The sequence below is a fragment of the Sphaerodactylus townsendi genome, linkage group LG08 (genome assembly GCF_021028975.2).
Source record: "Sphaerodactylus townsendi isolate TG3544 linkage group LG08, MPM_Stown_v2.3, whole genome shotgun sequence".
NCBI lineage: Eukaryota > Metazoa > Chordata > Lepidosauria > Squamata > Sphaerodactylidae > Sphaerodactylus > Sphaerodactylus townsendi.
Window position 1 is genome coordinate 3,484,696 of NC_059432.1, and position 24,402 is coordinate 3,509,097.

Below are 24,402 nucleotides of genomic sequence, written 5' to 3' on the forward strand. Positions count from 1 at the left end.
GTTCAAATAATGTTGTTCATCAGCCTCGAGTTCCTTCGGGGATCGGGCAGTATATAAATTTAAGAAATAAATAAATAAAAATAAATAAACTTCCAGGTTGGACATTGAGACCACCTGTAACTACAACTGGTCTCCAGGTAACCACAATCTGTTCTTCGAGTAGGGTGAGCAATCCCATGGTACTCAGATACCATGGATCATACTCCCATCAGGCCATGCTGGCAGGGGCTGATGGGAATTGTAGTCCATGAACACCTGTAGCACCATAAGTTGGCCAACCCTGCTTTGGAGGAAGCAGCGTCAGAGGGTGGCTTCTCTGACATCTCAACTCAGCCGTCTCTGGGCATTGCCGAGGATTTCCCAAGCCAGAGTTAGTAACCGAATGGTGGGGCCATCATATGATTTCCTCAGCTTTCATAACAAACAACGTTTTTCAATATCCTTTATGTAGGAGACAGTCAAAATGCAAATTCTCAGAAGTTTTAGATCTTCATGTGGGTAAATAATGGGAAGGGGAGAAAACTTGAGGCCCCCCCCCCCCCCCCCGTCTTTTTGTATTATGGCTTCCTGGGTGCTTTCCGCACAGCAGAAGGGAGCTAAGGTCGACTCGGTTCCCTTCAGTGGGGGGCAATTCCAGGCTGTCCATACAGCAACTTACTTGGCCCCCTGGAACCAAGCTAAGTGGGCGGGATCATCTTGGTGCCTGTTTCGCTTCCCTCGACCGTAATTGGAGTTTGTGTTACCATGGGAAATGGGAGCGCTCTTTTTTTTTTACAGTTTTACAGTTTACAGTTACATGCCTGCTAATGACTCTCCCATTCTGGCGATGCCACAAAAGCTGCTCCTGATTGGTTGAACGGATGAGGTGTCGCTTTCGATCGTCCGACTTCAAGCTTCGAAGCAGTATCAACCTTTGTTCCAGCAGAAAGTGCAGTTCATAACCGCGCATAGGGATGTCACAGTTCTGGGGGGGCGGGGAACTGAGACAAAACAACGTTGAGCTCAGTTGCAGTGCAGAAACACTGAGGTGAACCTAGATAGAAACCAGTACAACTCTGTCAGTGCGGAAAGCCCCCTGGTGGTGTTCCTTCTCTCTCTTTCTGTCTTATTGTTGGCCACTCATGTTTGGGAAACGCGTGGAGATTTTGGGGCGGAGATTGGGATGGTTTGCGGAGGGGAAAGGTTGCCCCTGAGTCCACCCTCCAAAGCAGCCATATTCTCCATGGGATCTGACCTATCTAGTCTGGAGATGAGCTGTAATTCCAGGAGAGACCCAGGGCCTACCTGGATGGAGACTGACAACCCTGTTTTCCTCTGATGTGAGCAGTCAGATTTCAGGGTGAGCCTGTTTCCCGAACAGAACAATCAGAGGCAAATCATACGAAAAGAGGCGTGAGGGTCGGGCAGCGTGAACCATCGTCCACTGTCTCCATGTGCAATTTTGGCCACCAGGACCATTTTTCCCTGGCCTGATTTGCTTTAGGCATTTGGACAAGGTGACCAGATGGTCACCTTTGTGAACCAGGACAAAGGGTAGGCGGCTGCGCACACACGCATGCGCAGCCACAGGAGCGCACTGCCTCAGCAAGCCCCAGAAGGCCGTGGTTCCCATGCTGACAAGACGCATGGAGGCTGCTGCACTGCCTGCACCCCAGAAGAGAAAAGGCCAGCCTCCCAAAAAATTGGGACAATTGAAATAACCCGCGGGACGCGGGACAAATTGTTTGAAGGCGGGACTGTCCCGCCAAAAGCGGGACGTCTGGTCAGCCTGCATTTGGAACAGCGTTGGAAACAGGGGGGGGGGGAGGACAGAAATACAGGAAGCTAACCCAGGCAGGGTTATTTATTTCTGGCATTTCTGGTATTTATTGACTGCTTTTCCACTCAACGGCTGCTCAGACTTTGACTGTCCTTGCCAGCACGCCTTTTCCGACGAAGAACCTCAAGCGGCCTCCACCCTACATCTCAACAAGGCAGGAATATGAACAAGCATGGATCCCACCCTCCCCATCACGAATAGCTGCTCTTCGAGCTGCTGCAGACGCAGTGCCTTCCTTTCCCCTGCGAAAACCATAAACCGTATATATGCTTTTTGAAACCCCGCTTCTAAAAACAGAAGAACGGCCATTAAAAGTCAAGGGTTGGGGGTGTGACGGCTGATTTAGAAGCGAAGTAAAAATGATGTGTCGGCTTTTCTAAACTCGCACCGAACCCAAGCATTTCATCAATATTATGGATCGCGCTCTGGCCTCAACTCGTAGTATTTCTGCAGTTGTGTTTAATGCCTATTATCACGCTCTTTATCAGGACATCGATTTGCTAGCTTTCAAAAAAAAGAAATCCTCATTATTCCATGTGATCCCAACACCCACGAGTGGAGGAGAAGAAGCGAGCAGAGGGGCATTATCGCCGGCAAACAGAATAAATGCTAATGGCAACACGCACCACTCGCTAAGTAATTATTACACAAAGAAAAAAATGCAAAAAGAGGTCTAATCTGTTTCACACAATCCTGTATTTTCATTCAGCCCCACTAGGCAAGAGACTTCACCCTCAATAACAAATCTCGAAACACACATACGGGTACATGAAGCCTACTTTAATCATACCACCAAACTATGTCCCTTCTCCCAAAACTCACTTCAAACAACCAAATACTTTTTGGGGGAGAGAGAGGGAGGGGGGGTGTCTATTTTTTGGACTGCACACTTCAGTCCTCTCCGCACAAATCCTGTTCACAAGAGATAGTAGGCACACATACAACTGGCATACAACGTACACTTCATTTTTCTTTGCGTGTTTAAAGTACCAGAAAATCCCAGCTGACTTAATATGGAGACTCATGGTGTTCACTTCATGCCTCTTAGATGTTCATGGACTACGATTCCCATCAGTCTGATGGGAATCGTAGTCCATGAACATCTGGGGCGCCAGAGTTGGACACCCCTGCTGTAGGGTTTGCAAGGCAAGAGAGTTGCAAAAATGGTTTGCCGTTGCCATTGCCTGGCTCTCCATAGCGACCGTGGGCTTGCTTGGGGGTCTCCCATCCAAATAACCAGGGCTGACCCTGCTTAGCTTCTGAGATCCGACGAGAGCAGGCTAGCCTGGGGCTAACCAGGTCAGGGTGTAGCCATGTGAGTGATCCAAAAATAAACCACGGTTCCAGAGGAGAATTTCCACCAGCATTTCCCCCTCCCCCTCCAGTTGGAGCCCAAAATGTCCCCAGAACTACTACCATCTAAAGATACTTTCCAACTTCTGAGGAGAAGGCTGTTTGACCAGGAACATCAGATCCTACTCGAAAAGGCTTCCAGGACTTGTTCTCCTTTAGCTCTAGGTATCACCTACATTGGTAATAACGGGGCTCAATACCTGCACCAGATAACCGTGCCCAGGCTCCGTAGAGCAATGATGTTGGCCCGTTGCAATGCCCTTCCATCAGCCGTATCAACAGGGAGATTCACTAAAACCCCTTACCGCCAAAGGCTATGCATATGCAACGGGAATTGTGTTGACTCTATAGACCATATTTTACTTTATTGTCCACTTTACACAGTACCCAGAGTCAAATACTTGTCACCCCTGCTACTCAAAAAAGAGTATGCATCTGACTTGCAAAAGATTACCTTTCTGTTGGACAGCCCCAGTAGTGATGCAAACGATGCCGTCGCCAAATTTTTGGATTTGTATATAAAACAGCGCTTTAGGAGCAAATCCTGAACATCAGCCTTCTCTACCTGTACATTTATTTTAGTTTCCCTCTACTTGGTTAAGTGGATCTGTGTATATAATGTTGTTATGCCAATAAAGGTTCTTTGTTGTACTACTGGTTGGGAACAGGGGAACCCAAGAAGAGTAGACAGCAGGAACCAGAGATCAGACGTGGGTGTGGAAACTGGTGAAAGGGGGTTCCATTCACAGAAATCCACAGAGATCTCTGGTTCCATTCACAGAAATTCACAGAGATCCAAACCATGTTAATGATAACCTGCTTGGCCTTCCTAAAGGGACCACAATGTGGTGGCCCTCAATGCAGTCATGTCCGTCCAAGCCCACGGACTTCAGTGGAAGTAGCAGATTACAACTCTCCTCGGGAATGCACTGGAAGTCTTCCCTGCACTAAGGTTCCCGACGTTTCTTGCGAGAAATAAACTGGGGGAAAAATCCCTGTGGAAGAGAGAGAAGTCACCATGCAAGGAACCTTTCCATCTGTAGCTCTGTTATCTTGAAGACTTGTAAGCCAAAGATTAGATACATGCACAATATTGACATTTCCAGGGAACAGAGATAAATGTGCAACACGCACTAGTTAAGAATCAGTTTTGGCCAGCCTCCACGATATTACTTCCTGCTGTAAGAAAATTCCAGGTGGAGGAGGCCTTCATAAAAAGTTAAGAAAATCCAGCCAGCACCAAAACCTTCAGACTTTGTAAGTCAAAGACTGGAGACTACACTTCTGCCGCTGTGATCAAAAACTATGGTCTGATTTACTCTGTAGGTCCATGGCAACTATAGGTTCCACCAGTATTACGCCAGTTGCCATGTGACGGTTCTTAAGGGATCATTGCCTGAACGGCCACTGAACATCACATGATGGACTAAAGACGTGGGTTTATCTTGTGGGCAAGTTCAGAGGAATAAGAACATAAGAACAAGCCAGCTGGATCAGACCAGAGTCCATCTAGTCCAGCTCTCTGCTACTTGCAGTGGCCCACCAGGTGCCTTTGGGAGCTCACGTGCAGGATGTGAAAGCAATGGCCGTCTGCTGCGGCTATTGCTCCCGAGACCCTGGTCTGTTAAGGCATTTGCAATCTCAGATCAAGGAGGATCAAGATTGGTAGCCATAAATCGACTTCTCCTCCATAAATCCGTCCAAGCCCCTTTTAAAGCTATCCAGGTTGGTGGCCATCACCACCTCCTGTGGCAGCATATTCCAAACACCAATCACACGTTGCGTGAAGAAGTGTTTCCTTTTATTAGTCCTAATTCTTCACAGAAATCTTTCAGAGCCCAGCCACATTACCAGAGTTGGTGGATAATGGACATTCAAAACATTTTGTACGGTTGCCAGTGTTGAGGGTTGGACGACCATTGTCTAGAAGTGTACATTTTTGGAGATGCGGAACTTGGGAGTCTTGGCCACGTGTGAGCATTTGCAATTTTGAAAGACGCAGCAGTCAGAGCTAGTCAGTTCTCTGGCACGGCTGCAATGCCTATTCGTACATTTTGCAGTCTCCAGTCTTTGACTTACAAAGTCTGAAGGTTTTGGTGCTGGCGGGATTTTCTTAACTTTTTATGAAGGTCTCCTCCACCTGGAATTTTCTTACAGCAGGAAGTAATATCGTGGAGTTCTGACCATAAAATTCCTGGTGACTCCTAGAGCTACCTGGAAGTGGAAAGGGGTAGCTCTAGGAATTGCCACGAACTCTATGGTACTTGCCACCTCAAGCCCCATCTCACTGCAGTCACCTCCACCCCAGGAGCCAAAGGAACTAATTCATCTCCTGCTTCACTTTCCCAAGACTCCTAAAAGTCACTCGTGCCACAATATCCCATATATTGTGGCTTACACAGCCCACTCACTCAGTCAACAGACTTCTCTCTGTGACACACCTCTCAAGATGCCAGCCACAGATGCAGGCGAAACGTTAGGAACAAGATCCACCAGACCGCAGCCCAGAAAACCCACCACAACGACAAACTTACGTTTTACACCAGCAGAAGTTATGGTTGCCAGCCTCTAGGTCACAGGTGTCAAACTCGCGCCCCTCCAGATGTTATGGACTACAATTCCCATCAATTGACCATTGACCATCAATTCCCATCAGTTGACCATTGACCAATTGACCAATTGACCATCAATTCCCAGCCAATTGACCATGCTGGCAGGGGCTGATGGGAATTGTAGTCCATAACATCTGGAGTGCCAAAGGTTCGCCACCACTGCTCTAGATGGTCCCTGGAGATCTTTCAGAATCACAACTGATTCTTGGACGACAAAGAACAGTGGTTGCTTTGGAGAGTGGGCTCTGTGGCTTCCTACCCACCGAGGACCCTCCCCAAAGCCCACTAGCCCTAGGCCCCACCCCTGAATCTCCAGGAATTTCTCGACTTAAAGGAGTCAGAAGCGGACTGCAGAATGCACATCTTGGCTCCCGTGCTCAAAGCCCACCCATCTTTTGAGTTTAGCGATAGCGATTCCTAAAAATGAACACTCCACTTTCCGCACGGGCCAGGGTGCTGCACTCCAGAGCCCACGTGGGCGAGGGAAAACTTGGCCTTCAGGGATCTTGGTGCGAAGGAGACGAGGAGGACATCCGCTTTCCAAGAGGCCAAGCGTTTTGCAAGCGGAAGAGACCAGCCCTCACCTCTGCTCCCCCCGCAAAAGGCAGGTCTGCCCGGCCAAGAAGGCAATCCTTCTCATTCTCGCAACGCCAAGGGCCAGCAGCAGGCCTCATCGGAGCCACAAGAGCTGCGGAACAAAAGCAGGGCGGGTGCTATGTTTACTGCTAGTCACGCTGCTCCACTTCATTAAAAGTTGCCGATAATTTCATGCACTCTCGTTTGATTAATTAACCTCCAGTTAAAATGAGCGAGCTCTTCTTCATTTCAGGAGGCTGGTAACGCCGGGCCAGCGAGCCTTGGATCGCACACTACACTTTTCTCTTCCTGTTTTATTACCAGGCTTCTTGGATTTGATCAATGGGGTCTGCAGGCTCCACTCTCCGCTTCCTGCTTTTCCATGCCGTGCAAATGCTATTAGGGTGATGAAGAGGAAAGATGCTCTAATCCACAGCTGACCTAAAAATGCAGAATCCCTCTGCAGCAGAGAGCCTGCGCTGTCGGTACGGTGGTTTTTTTAAAAAATACAGATCACAAGCTGAATGGTGAGGGAGAGAAAGAGTCTTGCTTGGTGTAAAGCTGAATGGTTTGCATATGTAAACTCTAAAGGGCGGGACAGGATTTTACACAAAGGCAGAAGCAATCACTAACCACATTCCTACACAGACAGATAATTCCCGGATTGTGTGTGTTTGGGTTTACAAGCAGAAGAAGATTTGATCAGCAGGCCCTACATTGAGGCCCTACAAGAAGAAGAAGAAGAAGAAGAAGAAGAAGAAGAAGAAGAAGAAGAAGAAGAAGAAGAAGAAGAAGAAGAAGAAGAAGAAGAAGAAGAAGAAGAAGAAGAAGAAGAAGAAGAAGAAGGAGGAGGAGGAGGAGGAGGAGGAGGAGGAGGAGGAGGAGGAGGAGGAGGAGGAGGAGTTTGGATTTATATCCCCCCTTTCTCTCCTGCAGGAGACTCAAAGGGGCTTACAATCTCCTTGCTCTTCCCCCCTCACAACAAACACCCTGTGAGGTAGGTGGGGCTGAGAGAGCTCCGAGAAGCTGTGACTAGCCCAAGGTCACCCAGCTGGCGTGTGTGGGAGTGCACAGGCTAATCTGAATTCCCCAGATAAGCCTCCACAGCTCAAGCGGCAGAGCTGGGAATCAAACCCGGTTCCTCCAGATTAGATACATGAGCTCTTAACCTCCTACGCCACTGCTGCTCCAGCCTCAAAAGACAAATCAAAGTAAGGAGAGTCCACCTGTCACTGTTATGGCATCTTCACCCCCTGCCTCTCCAGTCAGAGGCGCCAAAGTTGGGAAACCCTTGAAGATTTTGGAGCTTGGAGAGGGTAGGGTTTGGGAATGGGTGAACTTCACTGGGGTATAATGCCATACAGTATGTGTGTTAATTGCCCTTAAGTGGCTTCCAGTTCCTGGCAACCCAATGAATCAATGTCCTCCAAAATGGCTTGCTGAGAACTTGTAGACCAGGGTGCCCAACTCTGGTGCCCCAGATGTTCATGGACTACAATTCCCATCAGCCCCTGTCAGCATGGCCAGAATGGCAGGGGCTGATGGGAATTGCAGTCCATGAACATCTGGGGCACCAGAGTTGGACATCCCTGTTGTAGACCAACAGCCGTGGGCTTCATTGAATGAGTTGATCCATCTCATGTTGGAGCACCTTCTCTATGAGGAGAGGCTGCAGCGTTTGGGACTCTTTAGTTTGGAGAAGAGACGTCTGAGGGGGGATATGATTGAAGTCTATAAAATGATGCATGGGGTAGAAAATGTTGACAGAAACAAATTTCTCTCTCTTTCTCACAATACTAGAACCAGGGGGCATCCATTGAAAATGCTGGGGGGAAGAATTAGGACTAATCAAAGGAAACACTTCTTCACGCAACGTGTGATTGGTGTTTGGAATATTTTTTATTTTATTTTATTTATTTTTGGGTTTTTTATACCACCCTACCCCCGAAGGTCTCTGGGCGGTGAACAACAGTTTAAAACATACAATCAAGTCCATTTAAAATAAATACAGCGTTTAAACATATAAAACAGCGTCAGCAACAAAATCCAATTTTAAAAACCTCCACAAAGGAGGGAGAGAGGGTTCCCATAGATCAGGGGTAGGGAACCTGCGGCTCTCCAGATGTTCAGGAACTACAATTCCCATCAGCCCCTACCAGCATGGCCAATTGGCCATGCTGATAGAGGCTGATGGGAATTGTAGTTCCTGAACATCTGGAGAGCCGCAGGTTCCCTACCCCTGCCATAGATGGTAGAGTATGCTGCCACAGGAGGTAGTGATGGCCACTAACCTGGATAGCTTTCAAAGGGGCTTGGACAGATTTATGGAGAAGTCGATCTATGGCTACCAATCTTGATCCTCTTTGATCTGAGATTGCAAATACCTTAGCAGACCAGGTGCTCGGGAGCAGCAGCAGCAGCAGCAGGCCATTGCTTTCACATCCTGCACGTGAGCTCCCAAAGGCACCTGGTGGGCCACTGCGAGTAGCAGAGAGCTGGACTAGATGGACTCTGGTCTGATCCAGCTGGCTTGTTCTTATGTTCTTATGGGTCTTCCTCCATTGCTTCTGCCCTTAATCCTGCCTAGTATTATTGTCTTTTCCGATGATTTTTGCCTTCTCATATTGTGAGCAGAATAAGATAGCTTCTGTTTAGTCATTTTGCTTCTAGGGACAGTTCAGGCTTGATTTGATCTAAAATGCCGTACAGGACACCTTCCAAAACAGGCCTTTTCTCCAGGGAAGCTGATTTTTCTCACCTGGAGATCGGCTGCAATTCCAGCACTTCTTCAGGCCCCACCTGGAAGTTGGCAACGCAATCTCCAGTTCGCAGGCAAAACAAGGGAAAAAATGGTAGAAAGACATACGAAAAGAGTCAACATTACACGCGCCGAATCCCTCTGGCAACGTCAAAGTCCACCAGGGGGTAGAGCCAGGTTTCAAACCACTAGTTGGCCGGCTGCCGGCTTCTTGTTTATCTACCACGTCTTTGTAAACATTATATTTACAACACAACGTGACGGTGCTTTAATTTCGCAGACAGGCATGGGTGTTGATGATCGATTGGGCTGACTATTCTGCCAGGCCATGGGGAAGTGTGTGTGTGTGTTTAACAGCAATCTGACAGCAGAGAAATAGATCGACCGTGTCTTGTGTGTTCACTCCACAACTGAGAGCATGGGCGATTCAGACAACTGCAAATCTGCGGTCTTCTTATCTTTTCCCCGCAGAATCAGACCGTGATTCTCCACCATTGCTATTTGACATAAATGGGGAGGGATTCCAGCCACTTGAGATGTGCTTCTTCCATGTTTCAGGCGCTCGAGAAGCAAGCAAGTTGGAAGCCATCCAATCTCTGCCAACCAGCCTGCTCCGGCAGTCTTAAATACAGAGCGAGGACTGCAACTCCACTGTCAACTTTATGGCTCACTGGATCAGCCTTCTCTATGCACATTTGCAAATGGATTCATGGAAAGATCCACAAACGCTCAGTGGTGGTTTGTTTCTGCTGTGTGCTGGCATAGTCTAGATCAGGGATCTTCATCGTGGTGTCGGTGGGCGTCCTGGTGCCCACTGGCACCCATACTGGTGCCAGCAAACTGTTTTAAGCAAGTGGGCAGGGCTAGCCAGTGCTTTTGCCCAGCAAGGCTTTTGATTGGTCATTGGAAATTGGAAAGAAGAAGAAGGAGGAGGAGGAGGAGGAGGAGGAGGAGGAGGAGGAGAAGTTTGGATTTATATCCCCCCTTTCTCTCCTGCAGGAGACTCAAAGGGGCTGACAATCTCCTTGCCCTTCCCCCCTCACAACAAACACCCTGTGGGGTGGGGCTGAGAGAGCTCCGAGAAGCTGTGACTAGCCCAAGGTCACCCAGCTGGCATGTGTGGGAGTGTACAGGCTAATCTGAATACCCCAGATAAGCGTCCACAGCTCAGGCGACAGAGCTGGGAATCAAACCCGGTTCCTCCAGATTAGATACACGAGCTCTTAACCTCCTACGCCACTGCTGCTCCTGATAGGGTTGCCAGAATGGGGTATCCCCTGTCCCCAGACCCCCCCCTTCCCATCACTGATCAACTGGTTGGAGAAGGAACTAACCAGCAGTAGGGAAGGCCTAGTCCTTTGCTTCAGCTATGATGCCGGCAAGGCAGCGATGTCATTTCCGTCACATGCTGGAAGAGACATCATCGCGCACCCTGGAAAAGCACTGGCAACTGAGCAAAAACAACTTTTACCGTAGAATTTTTGCCCCCAAACCAGAACGTTGTGTGTCACTGATGACATCACTTCCAGCATACCCTAGAAATGATGTCACCATGCCACTGGCAACATGGCTGAACACTAGACCAGCCTCCCCTGCTGCCAGCAACAACCCCTCCAGTTGTCAGGCAATACCTGGCAATTGTAAAACTTGGGGGGGAAAACTTCATTCTTGCAGTCACACACAAAGAGGAATTGGAAATCTTTTCCCTACCCCAAATGGCTGCCCATATTAGCCTTCCTTTATAGTAACACTGTTCAAAAAATAAACCCCCTGCATACCCGAGGGACTGCCTCTCCCCATATTGCCCCGGTAGGCCCCTCCGCTCCTCGGAGGAGGACCTACTCGTGATCCCTGGCCCCAAAATGATCAGGCTGGCCTTGACGAGGGGCAGGGCCTTTTCAGCCCTGGCCCCTACCTGGTGGAACAGGCTCCCTAGGGAGATCAGGGCCCTGCGGGACTTACAGAGTTTCTGCAGGGCCTGCAAGACGGACCTGTTCCGCCAGGCGTTTGGCCAGCCTGGTTAAAAATACATCTACCGTGTCATCTGGCCTCCCGTGGGCACAAGGGGGGGGGAGGGGGGTAGCCAGACGCCATCCACATTTTTAAATGGGTTCTGTTTTTTTATGTAATTAATATTTAAATTATGTTTTACTGTATGTTTTAATCTTGTTGTAAACCGCCCTGAGCCCTCAGGGGGAGGGCGGTATATAAAACTAATAATAAAATAAAAAATAAATAAATGATAGGGTGCGGCATAAAAAGAAGGCCATAGCATTGAGGGAGCTCCGTCTCTGGATCACAGGAGATTGGAAGAGCGTCTAATTAATGACCACGGAGACCGAACTGACACCTCTTCAAGATACACACTGGTGTATAGGGCTGCCAACCTCCAGCTGGGGCCTGGAGATCCCAGAGAATTGTAACTGGTCTCCAGACAACAGAGATGAGTTCCCCTGAAGAAAATGGTTGCTTTGGAGGATGGACTGTATGTCATGGTACCCTGATGAGCACCTTGCCCTCCCTAAACACCTTGCCCTCCCTGTGCTCCAGGCTGCAACCTCCCAAAATCTCCGGGAATGTCCTAGCCAAAGTTGACCTCCCTAGGTTTGTTTTAAGAGAGAGAGAGAGGGTCGCCAAGACAGAAGTGGACAAGTTATTTTGCCTGTGCTTCCTGCCCAGTCCGCTGCAGCCATACAAGTGGAAAGGGAAGGAGGAGTGAAGCAAGATGACAGGTACGCCTGTTATTCTTCTCCGTTGATCTCTCTCCTTTGTTCTCGCAAGCAGGCAGGTTAAGCGCACGAAGCGGAGTAGCACATACGTCAAGCCAACAGATGGAGTGAGGTTTTCACGCCACAGATTCCATCGGAAGGGCATATTTACCCTGTACCAGCTAGAAAGAAACCCACTCAGCCACCTCTGGTGATAATTAAAGAGACATTTGGGGGGGGGGGAGATCCCACATATTTCATTATCTGTACGTTTGGCTTTCCCTGAGCAGTTGTGGATTTCAAACAGCCGTTGCCTGAACAAGTCACTCATTACGTTGTGGATGCATTTGATCTGGGGCCTGGAGCTGCTCTGAATGTTTTCCAAAAGGCACAGGGTGCTAAATGGGTAAATTATTTACAATATAATGTATTGTCGAAGGCTTTCACGGCCGGAATCACTGGGGTGCTGTGTGGTTTCCGGGCTGTACGGCCGTGTTCTAGCAGCATTCTCTCCTGACGTTTCGCCTGCATCTGTGGCTGGCATCTTCAGAGGATCTTATGGTAGGAATGGAAAGCAAGTGGAGTATATATACTGTGAGGTCAAAAGGTGAGGCCATCGGAATAGAGTAGCCTGGCATGTGAGTCACAGAGAAGTCTGTAGCATGGGAGTAACAATGAAGATAGCAAGGTCAATAGGCGGATGGATTCCCTTTGATTGCTATAGTCTATAGTTGTCCTGTGTTTGTGTGGAGCTGATCAGTCACTGTCTTGATTCTAGAGTTTTTCAACACTGGCAGCCAAATTCTGTTCATTTTCATGGTTTCTTCCTTCCTGTTGAAGTTGTCCATGTGCTTGTGAATTTCAATGGCTTCTCTGTGTAGTCTGACGTAGTGGTTGTCAGAGTGGTCCAGAATTTCTGTGTTTTCAAATAATATCCTGTGTCCAGGTTGGTTTATCAAGTGTTCTGCTATTGCTGATTTTTCTGGCTGAAATAGTCTGCAGTGCCTTTCGTGTTCTTTAATTCGTGTCTGAGCGCTGCGTTTGGTGGTGTCTATGTAGACTTGTCCACAGCTACATGGTATGCGGTAGACTCCTACAGTAGCTAGATGCAGGCGAAACGTCAGGAGAGAATGCTGCTAGAACACGGCCATACAGCCCGGAAACGACACAGCACCCTATTTACAATATATATTGCATTAAATAAATTTCTTTGCAATGCATCCACATGTGACCTTCTGGATTGGCAGAGGCCTCCTTAAAAACGACACAGGACCCTAATACCCCTGCACAACGACTATTTATTATTCATTCATTTATTTAAAAGATGTTTTTTTAAATTTTCAATAAGCCTTTATTGGCATACAGAACATACAATATAAATACAGTTAAAATTGCTAGATAAAACTTCACACTGGGTCATAAGTTCAGCTCGCAAACCTCAGCCAGAAACTTTGCCACTGCGAGACAACAGTCAAGGTCATTGCAGTTTAAGAGCATATTTACTTTATCAAGCTCTGTCAGGGTTTTCATAGAGTCAATGATTGGTACTAATAAGCTGGATCTTGGTTTCTGGTAAAGTGGGCAGTGGAGGAGAATGTGCGCAATGGAATCCAACTGCCCTGGGCTGCAGGGGCAAAGCCTCTTATCGTTTGGTAGACCCTTGAGTCTTCCTCTATGGAGTGGGGATGGCATAATATTAAACCTAGCCAGCATGTAGGCTCTCCTATATATAGGGTTGGTCAGCGCTGCAATATATTTAAAAGATGTATTGACTGCCTTTTTTCTTTATCGAGTCCAGGGCAGCTTACAACATAGATGCACGACATAAAATGCAATACGTTAAAAACAAACATTGAAAATCAGAGCTTAAGACCGTGAGTAAGTCTAAGCAAAAGCTGTCCTAAATAAAACCAGCTTTGGCTGCCTCCTAAAGAGGGAACCTGGGGGTTGGGGCCAGCCACTGAAAAAACCCTCTCTCCTGAACTCAGCAGACAAGTTTTTCACGCAATCCGGAACATAATGATTCCAGTCTAAGACCATTTGCTCCAATGGGCTTAGATTGGAGTAACTCTGTTCTGGATGGCACTGTTTGTCATTGATGGGTCAATCGCCTAAAAATAGCTGTGCAAAGCAAGCCCTAAAGATGTCACTAGACTTTTTTTTTCCAATGTCCTACAAGCACTGGTAGCCAGCCATGCCCGGCGCTTTCTGCCCAGAAACAAGGTCTTCCGTGTTATTGTGAACTTCCGAAGAGGCCACATGGCTCTAAATCAAAATCTAGATAAAAGTAAGGGGGTCATAACAGAATTTTAATATATTGCTCTCCAGTGGCAAAAAGACAAAAATATTTGGGTTATTTATTGGTCTCTTTCCAATTAAAAGTCTCAAACAGAGTACCATAGAGTACAATGCCAATAAAAAAGAGAGTACCATAGGGTACAATACCAATAAAAATAATACAAAGCTAATAAAGTACAATACACATTCAGCAAAGAGTTGATAAAAACAGAAGTCAGTAACACCATAAAAATCAAAAAGGCATGACCAAAACACCAAATTCCAATGATGTCACTTCCAATGGTGTCATGTGACAGCGATGTCAGATTCCAATGATGTCACACCATCTTATTGGCCCAACTCAAAGAGTTGTGGGCAGAGACATGGGGGAGGCAGCAATGCCAGCTAGGGCATTACATCACTTCCGGTAAAAACTCTGAAGTGGCCTAGGGTACCGGTAGGAATCACCAGAAACTCGGTGGTTTCACCAGTTTTCAGCTACCTTATGTCACCTCCTGTCTTTTCCCAGAAGGCAAAATTTAACTAGCTAAAGATATCTTTGAACCTAGATGCACCTCCAAGCCACAGAGCCATTCCTTCAAGGAATTGCAACCGCATTCAATATCAAGAGAATCCCTAAACCCAGATCAGAACCAATCCCTACTCACAGCACTTCCACCTTGTCTGCATCAAGCTTCAGTTCATTATAACTTTCATCGAGTCCTTCACAGTTCAAGGTTTAACACTTCCTCTATCCCCTGGGATTTTGATGGAGAGGAAAAATAAGAGCTGTTGTCTCATCTACATATCAATGACTCTGTTCTGAATCCCCACATTATCTCCCTCAGCAGTTTCGTGGGTAGGTTGGCAGGCATCAGAGACCAGTATCAAACCTTGTGGTATCCCATAAGTCAGTGGCCACAGGGTTAAGAAAAAGTATTACCTTCTGGTGTCTACATGCCAAGAAGCAACACAGCTGGGGAAACACTGACCCTCCTAGTCTAAGATTATCCAAGCAGATCAGAAGGAGATCACGGCTGATGGTATCAACAGTTGTTGAGAGATCCAGGAAAACTAACAGGGATACACTCATATTGTAGGACAGTGATGGCGAACCTATGGCACGGGTGCCAGAGGTGGCACTCGGAGCCCTCTCTGTGGGCACGCGCACACAGAGTTCGTCATGTGGAGGGTGGAAAAGCACACACACACCCCACACACACCTAGGCTGGCCACTGAGCATGACATGCATGCACCGCAGTGAGCAGGGAGGACTTGGCTGGCGGGCCTGGTGCCTGTGCTCCGGGTGGCTGCTGCTCGGGGGGGGGGGGGGGCGGTGCAGAGGAGGCAGAGATGCTAGAGAGGCACAGAGTGGTGCGCACGGGACTTGCTGGCGGCTAGAGCAGGCTGGCCCCTGCTCAAGCGGGTGGAGCAGAGGAAGAGGGAGCCAACCGGCTTTTTCTAAACAAAAACCTCAGTACTCAGGTTAAATTGCCGTGTTGGCACTTTGCGATAAATAAGTGGGGTTTGGGTTGCAATTTCGCAACTCGGTCTCAAAAAGGTTCACCATCACTGTTGTAGGAGGACCACTTTAGATCATCCAATGGTGTGCTGTAGGAGAGGGCAGCATCCCGGGAGAATAATTAAAAAGAAAAATACGGCTTTGGATATTTAGTGGAATTTCTGACCAAATTTGGATGTTGCTGATAAGATTAAAATACTTCCCTTGGCCAAGATTTAAGGAGGGAAGTAAAAACCTGTTATGGGGTTGCACATTCCTGGCAGTAAAAGAAATCAGTACAGTGCTACCGCCTAGCATTGACCAGAGCCCAGGTCTTTTCTGTTGTAGCTCCATGGAAAAGACTTCCTGAAAAGGTGAGCGGGGGGTCCTCCTTGGAGACTGTTTTCGCCAAGGCTTCTGGGATAGGCCCCTTCCGCACACGCAAAATAATGCATTTTCAAACCACTTTCACAACTGTTTGCAAGTGGATTTTGCCATTCCGCACAGCTTCAGAGAGCACTGAAAGCAGTTTGAAAGTGCATTATTCTGCATGTGCGGAATGAGCCGTAGTTTGAATCTTCAGGCATCTTGGGGAGGGAGGCAGAGGAAGATTTGGAGTTTGTTATTTACCTTTTGGTTTTAAACTGTTATTACTATTTGGTTTTAAACTGTTATTACTATTACTATTACTAAACTGTTAGTAATATTACTATTACTATAAGCAGCCTTGAAGTGAAAGGAAAGGCAGAATTCATTTGTTTTATTAATATATTTACAGAAAAAGATGGTGCAGACATGTAACACGGAGCTCCCAAAAAGTAAGATTACCAGTGCAATCCTAAACAGAGTCAAGTTCTTCTAAGCCTTATAAGCACTGCAGTGCAGAACAGGAAACTGCAAGACAAGCTGAGCTCACAATTTGAATTCAATCCTGACGGAAGTCAGTTCCAAGTAGCCGGCCCAAGGTTGACCCAGCCTTCCATCCTTCTAATGTTGGTAAAATGAGTACCTAACTTGCTGGAGGTAAAGGTTAGGCAACTGGGGAAGGCAATGGCAAACCACCCCATAAACACAATTTTCCTAGTAAACACTAGGATGTGATGTGACGTGATGTCACCCCATGGGTCAGTAATGACCTGGTGCTTAAGAAACATAAGACACATAAGAAAGAGCCTGCTGGATCAGACCAGATTCCATCTAGTCCAGCACTCTGCTACTCGCAGTGGCCCACCAGGTGCCTTTGGGAGCTCACGTGCAGGATGTGAAAGCAATGTTTCCTTTTATTAGTCCTAATTCTCCCCCCCCCCCAGTGTTTTCAATGTATCCCCCTGGTTCCAGTATTGTGAGAAAGAGAGAAAAAATTTTCTCTGTCAACTAGCCATACATAATTTTATAGACTTCAATCATATCAGGGGCTGTTATTTGTATTCGGACGAATATAGGTATTAATAATTATCAGGGGGAATTTATCCCAATCAATCAGTACTGCTTGGATTGATTGCGAAGGGGCTGGCAGAAGTTTAACCGCTAGGGATATAGAAGCAAATATACCAAGACCACCAGGCGGTCTACCTGGGCCACTGGGCTTGGTTGCTGGTGAACAAAAAGTCCTAAAACCTTCAAAATGTATGGGGTGACATGACCAAGTTTCTTGCAACAAAATTAGGTCCACTTTTCTTATATAATTGAGGAAATATATATTCCCACATTTGTTGCTCCAACCAGAAATGTTCCATGAAAGTATAGAAAGTTCAAGTCGCTTTTGGCGTCAAATGCAAGAATCCAAAGTTGAAATTGCAGGTAGAGAATATTGTACACAACCATTGAAAGAGGGTTTTTTTTTTTGTAAGGCTGGATTCACAACTGATGGAGCACAATAATTCGCCATATCTGGGGTATCGTCTAGAGGGATGGGCTCTCAGACGTCTCCTCTCCAAAAGAAAGAGTCCCAAACGCTGCAGCCTCTCCACATAGGGAAGGTGCTCCAATCCCTCAATCATCCTCGTTGCCCTTCTCTGCACTTTTTCTATCTCTTCGATATCCTTTCTGAGATGTGGCGACCAGAACACAGTATTCCAAGTACAGTCGCATCACTGCTTTATATAAGGGCATGACAATCTTTGCTTGACCTGGTGCTACCTTTTAAGCCAAGGGTGTCCAACTCTGGCGCTTCCGATGTTCATGGACTACATTTCCCACCAGCCCCTGCTGGCATGGCCAATTGGGAATTGGGGCTGATGGGAATTGTAGTCCATGAATATCTGAAGCGCTAGAGTTGGACACCCCTCTGTTTTAAGCCAAAAGGGGAGAGGCAGGATATTATATAAAGTAAACTGTGTAAGCTCCGAACAACAATGTTTGCTTTTCAGCCATTTACCACGCAAATCTTCCAGAAATATTTGCTCTTGATACCAAACAGGGGCTTCTAACCCCGATCTCATGAGCTTCTAATTCATTCTTGTCTGAAGAATGAACAGTCACAAAAGGAGGAAGCAGCTTCAGAAGAGGCCGATGCTTCTTGAATTGGACAGACTAACGCCAAACATATCTCAAAGGATGGGTTTTTTTTAAATTAAAATCTGAACTTTAAGTAAATGTCCTGTTGAAACACAGCTGAGAGCTCCGATTTATGGTAGAACGACACAAATGTCACCTCTTTGCCACACTGAGGGATGCATTATTACAGATCCCGTTTAACATACCAGAATGTTACTTGACTGAAATGTCTTCGCTAGAAGCGGTATCATGTTTCCTTTTGGAATTTGCTTATCTATCAAATGGGATTCCAACAAATTGCTTTCCCCCCAATTGTGCTTGAAAGACACAAATACACACCTTGTTCACACACAGAACTCTTGTTTTAAGCAAAACAAAACCCTTATCGGAAGAAAGACAACTCCGAATGTACAACCATTCAAAATATTTTTACTGTCATATATACTTGTATCTTTTATGCAAATAAGACAGCCATCTAAGGTTGCTGGCTCCAGGTCGGAAAAACTGTGGAGATTTGGGGGTGGAGCCTAAGGAGGGGAGGGTTTGGGGAGGTACATACGTGCGCCTGCCAAAGAGGCCGAGTAGCTCCAACGAAAAAGGCGAGTCTCGTCCGTGCAATTCTGCTGCAGCCCCAGGTGCAAAAAGAGCCAAAAACCGCCCGCAAACTTCACCAGCTACGGGCGGCTTTTGACAAGGGCTGCCACCCAGCTAACCAGATCCGCCCAGACATGCAAACTCGCTCGCCTGGTTAACCATCCCAGACACAGTCCCAGCGAGACACTTGTCTGGGGAGATTCGGGAGCTTGCAAAATTCCTCCTCCGGAACAGCCCCACACACTTTTTGCTGTTGCTCGTCTAGGTTCCTCCGCTCCCTGGTCTGAATTTCTCACTCTGCTGGAATGGGGAAATGCCATCTCTCAAGGGAGGGGCTTTTTTTGGTGGTGGTGGGGGGGACGGATGCTATTTTTAAGAGGGTGAGAAAGGGAGGGGCCGTCCCAGGCAGGGAGATTAGTGTCCTCTGCATTTGGCACGCACTTTGGCTGAGAGACAAAGCACGAGAAAGATAATTACATGGCAGAACCTTCAAGGGAAATCCAGTTGGCTCCATCAGAAACCTGCAATTGGTCTGCCGGTTTCCAGTGGTTTCTCTTGACTTTGGGCCGTGTTCTAGCCTCAGAGAAGACGGGCAACCCAGCCATTGCTTTGCCCCAAAACAGGACTGCCAGACAAGAAGGAAGAGCGCCAGATCCCCTCCCCCATCTGCACCCCCCCCACACACACACACACTGTTCTGCCTCTTAGGCCCCTTCCGCACACGCAAAATAATGCGTTTTCAAACCACTTTCACAACTGTTTGCGAGTGGATTTTGCTATTCCGCACAGCTTCAAAGAGCACTGAAAGCAGTTTGAAAGTGCATTATTCTGCATGTGCGGAATGAGCCTTAGTTTCAGTTGTGGTTTTATTTGAACTGCCTCCATCCCACCTCATCTCTCGGGGAAAGGGACTTCCGAAAGATTTTAAAAATAAAACTCGAAATGCTGAACAACAGTAAAAAATGATTTTTCTGCATATAATTCTTCTATGAAGCAATAGGTTTGTATAACTTTGGTACAAAGAAATTTTTGTTTATGTCGTTATTCCTATGAAGCAATAGGAAAATACATATATATGAAAATAATCTCCAAGTCAAGTACATGTTTTCATGTTATTATACTATTATCCTGTGGGTCCTGTTCAAATGTTAAAAAATATTAGATACTTCAAAACACATACCGTGTTTCCCCGAATATGAGACAGTGTCTTATATCAATTTTTGCTCCCAAAGATGCACTATGTCTTATTTTCAGGGGATGTCTTATTTTGCTGTGTTCTGTTCGTCGGACATGCTTCCAAACAAAAACTTTGCTACGTCTTACTTTTGGGGGATGCCTTATATTTCGCACTTCAGTAAAACCTCTACTACGGCTTGTTTTCCGGGGATGTCTTATATTCGGGGAAACACGGGTGTGAACTCGCTTGTGTTACTAGGGTTTTCTTCACACTTTGACCTGGTTTATGTTTGTTTCAACAGTAAAAAAAAAACACAACCCTCTGAAAAGAACACAATTTGAGCTCAAAATCTGGAACTGAAAAGTTTCAGACGGAAGCCATGTAGGAGAACTATCAGATCCGAGTCCGGCTGCTCCTTAGATTCCCAAGATTTCTGGGGTGCAAGCTTTGAAAGTCACAGCTCTATGCATCACATACAAGACTTGATGAAAGGAGATATGATTCCTGAAAGCTTACAGTCTGAAAATCTAGTTGGCTGTATGGTGCAACCGGATTTCAATCTAGCTCTCTTCTCTGAATAGGTATTTGTTGAACCACTACAAGAAGGCAATTCTTCACCATACTTCCTCTGAAAGCTCATGCCAGAGTCTTAGGGGCTACTGAGAAAACTCTGCGGCTCTGGAAATACCAACTTGAAATTTTGAACACATAGGACTGTAAGTATAGTATAGACTGTAAGTATAGTGGCGTAGGAGGTTAAGAGCTCGTGTATCTAATCTGGAGGAACCAGAGTTTGATTCTCCGCTCTGCCGCCTGAGCTGTGGAGGCTTATCTGGGGAATTCAGATTAGCCTGTGCACTCCCACACACGCCAGCTGGGTGACCTTGGGCTAGTCACAGCTTCTCGGAGCTCTCTCAGCCCCACCCACCTCACAGGGTGTTTGTTGTGAGGGGGGAAGGGCATGGAGATTGTAAGCCCCTTTGAGTCTCCTACAGGAGAGAAAAGGGGGGATATAAATCCAAACTCTTCTTCTATGCTCCGGAAAAATGTTGCATATATATGTTGGATAGTAACAAGTAACTATATGGTTCCCTTGAAAACAGGGCATCCAGCCAGAGAACACGAGATTGTAATGTCTCTACTTTTTTTCATTTATACCGCACCGCTTACATCATGCTCCTCTTTATTTTAGCTTCACAACAACCCTGTGAGATAGGCTATGTTAAGAGTATATGATTGGCCACCTAGGAATCTCCCAGGGCAGAGTGGGATTCAAACTGAGATCTCCTAATCTGGGAGAACCAGCGTGATGTAGTGGTGAAGAGCGGTGGACCAGGTTTGATTCCCCGTTCCTCCACATGAGCAGTGGACTCTCATCTGGTGAACTGGATTTGTTTCTCGGCTCCTGCGCACGAAGCCTGCTGGACGACCTTGGGCTACTCTAGGCTGACCAGACGTCCCGCTTTTGGCGGGACAGTCCCGCCTTCAAACAATTTGTCCCGCATCCCGCAGATTATTTCAATTGTCCCAATTTTTGGAAGGCTGCCGCACTGCCTTCTGGAGCAAGCTGGTCACGGCAGCCTCCAGCGTCTTGCGTGGCGCAGGAGCCGCGGCCTTCTGGGGTGCTGCGTTTCCTGCCCTACCCACCCCTACGGCAGCACCCCAGAGGCGAATGCTCCTGCTGACTCTTGGCGCGGCTGACCGCTACCACCCGCCCGTCCCGGTTCACAAAGGTGACCATCTGGTCACCTTAGGCTACTCCCAGTTCGGCCAGACCCCTCTCAGCCCCACCTACCTCACAAGGTTGTGGGGAGAGGAAGGGAAAGGCATTTGCAAGATGCCTTGAGTCTCCTTATAGGAGAGAAAGGCAGGGGATAAATCTAAAACCACCATTCAACAGGCCTATGTAAACTCTTCTGAAGAAATTACAACACACTTACAATATCTAAAACAGCCAGGTAGGATATTAAGGGAGTGTTAATCGGCCTATAAGGCTAAGGAAAAATACCACTACTATGGGTAACAGCTGTATTTTTGAAATAGTACCAGAACAGGCCTCCTTATCTGAAGAAAGTGTGGGCTTCCCTCAAACCCAACTCTAAGGCAAAGGAAACCAAAACAAAATGGGTCTGCGCGCCCCAGGTGCAGTTCCCCCTTGCTCCGCCTCTGGATTCAAATAATGACCGTTTACAGTATTAAAAAAGCAATATACCGAAAGGTAGTGTATTAATTCTTTTTTATATATATAATTATATTGAATGATTTTATATGATAACATGAGTAAGGAGAGAAACCAAAAACTGTTTACAATTGTTAACATATTACAAACATAACTAGTTGTCTATCTCTCTCAACTCCCCCAATTAAAACATCATCAAAAATACAGTTTTTGCCTCCCTCCTTCCTATATTTCCCTCCCCCATACTTTCTACTTACCCTTCAGATTCCTATAACTACTTTATTCCCCTTGAAAGAAAACTAACAGAGAGATCCAAAATCCTTAATCTAAAACAGTAGTTTAAACGCTTCTCTCTCCAATCTATAGTTCACGAAAAAAAAAGAAAATGAAACATCTTTACCTATAATACTTTCCCAACCTTTATAACAAACAATGAACAAATGAACAGAGGCGAATCTAGGCAAACTGGAGCCAGGGGACAAAACCTGAGCTGGTGCCCCCCCCCCGCCCCGGTATGGGCGGCCACCCTCTCCCACCATGACCAAACAATGATTTTTTGCACCAGCTCACAAAGACCTCCACTGACAAAACATACATGGCTCTCTCCCCACCAACTCTCTTTCCTAATTTTGTTCTCACACCAGCCCTATGAGGTAGGTTGTCAGCCTGAGAAACAGTGCGAAGCCAGTGCAAGTGGGTATTAAGCATGTAAATCTCTTACAAATCACCCCCAGCAAAACATTTACCAAACAAATGTCAGCATCATCTTTCACAAAACACCTCCAGTGGAATCCACCCCCAAACAGCATCACTTTTAATGGTGTTTAAACCAGGGAGCTCAGATTCCTCTACTAAATCCACCTTAAAGGGAGAATCTGGGGTCCTCGGTAAAAAAAACTTGAAAGTGATGCTTTTTTGGGGAGTGGCCCCCCCCCCCCCCCGAAAAAGCGTCACTTTCTAGGGTTGGCGGTTCGGATGAAACAAATTCCAGATTTGGACAGAATCTGGGCAAATTTTGGGCATATTCGGACAAAAATTGTCCAAATATGTCCTGCCCAAATATGAACGAATCCACATGCAAGGTATTTGGACTTTGTGGGGTATTTTTGGTGTTTTTCGGCCTGCAGGGGGCGCATTTTTAAAGCTAGCAGTACCAAAATTACAAGATGTCATCCGGACACTGGCCTATTCCTAACGTTTCGCCTGCATCTGTGGCTGGCATCTTCAGAGGTGTATCACAGAGGGAAGTCTGTTACACACTGTGTCCAGTGAGAAGGGAATGTTTCAGTGGGGTATCAATTTTTTTTATTGGGGTATCAATTTTTTTTTGTGGGATATAATGGACTGGGAAATGGACTGGGACTGGGAAAAGGAGACGAAGGTAACGCTGCAACATATCCCCCATCTCTATCATGGCTATGTGAACTTCCGGGATTGTTCCCGTACGGGCACTCAAAAGGAAAGCTGCTAGTCTACAAAACAGAAACGGAGATATGAAACACATCCACAGCTTTCTTATGAATGCATTACACATTTTAATGCACCGAAGAGAAGGAAAGCGATTGCCTTGAGATCAGAGATGATGCAAGAAGAAACATTTCCACACAAGGAACTAAGGGAGGGGTCACCCATCCTTCTCAATTACCCCACAAAGCAGCTTACAAGCAGAACACCTAAACGGGCAAATAATTACCTTTAAACTCTCCGAAGAGGCCAATGGTGATTAGCTTACGAGAGCTCTCGATGTGTGGGGAAGAAGGAGGAAGAGAACTGGGAGAGCCGTTCACATCCACAACCTGAAAGGCCTCTCCTAAGAGAAGAAAACCAGGAAAAATAAAGCAGTTAAGCTTCATATCTTTATTCCATATCTTTTCCACATAAGCCTTTTAAAACATTTCGAGGCAGGACAGTCACGTAGGTATAGATTTTTTTTATGGGGGGGGGGTTGAGTGAAGTACGCTTACCAGAGGGTGTGCCACGCCTCCCCAAGCCACACCCATGGCCTCAGTGCTTATAAAAAGCAGCTCTCTGAGGCAAGGGATGGCGAACTCCTGTGACCTGCCCGGCTGGGCTCCCCAGCTGGCAGCCGGCAGTCCCTTTTCTCTCCCCTCCAGGCAGAGGGGTAGCTAGGGAAAATGGAGCCCAATGCAAAATCTGAGGTTTGCGCACCCCCCGCCCCATGGGCAGCAGCAGCAGACTATCCTGATGATACCACCTAGGTTTAGTGAAGTTTGATTTAGTAGATATGGACCCTCAAAAGGGTAGCCCCATCTACTATTAGTTCCCATTGGAAACAATGGGGGGTTGGGGGCACCCCTTTTGGGGATCCATAACTTTGGACCCCCTGAACGA

General features: G+C 46.8%; 1 long non-coding RNA gene across 2 annotated transcripts in view; it reads right to left on the reverse strand.

The window, feature by feature from the left end:
* The window catches only part of LOC125437974, a 201,859-nt gene that overhangs the window by 96,027 nt on the left and 81,430 nt on the right, over positions 1 to 24,402 (reverse strand). For both annotated transcript variants that reach the window (XR_007245284.1, XR_007245285.1), the window contains exon 2: positions 23,744 to 23,860. This is a non-coding gene — a long non-coding RNA (uncharacterized LOC125437974). The remainder of the gene's footprint in view (positions 1 to 23,743; positions 23,861 to 24,402) is intronic.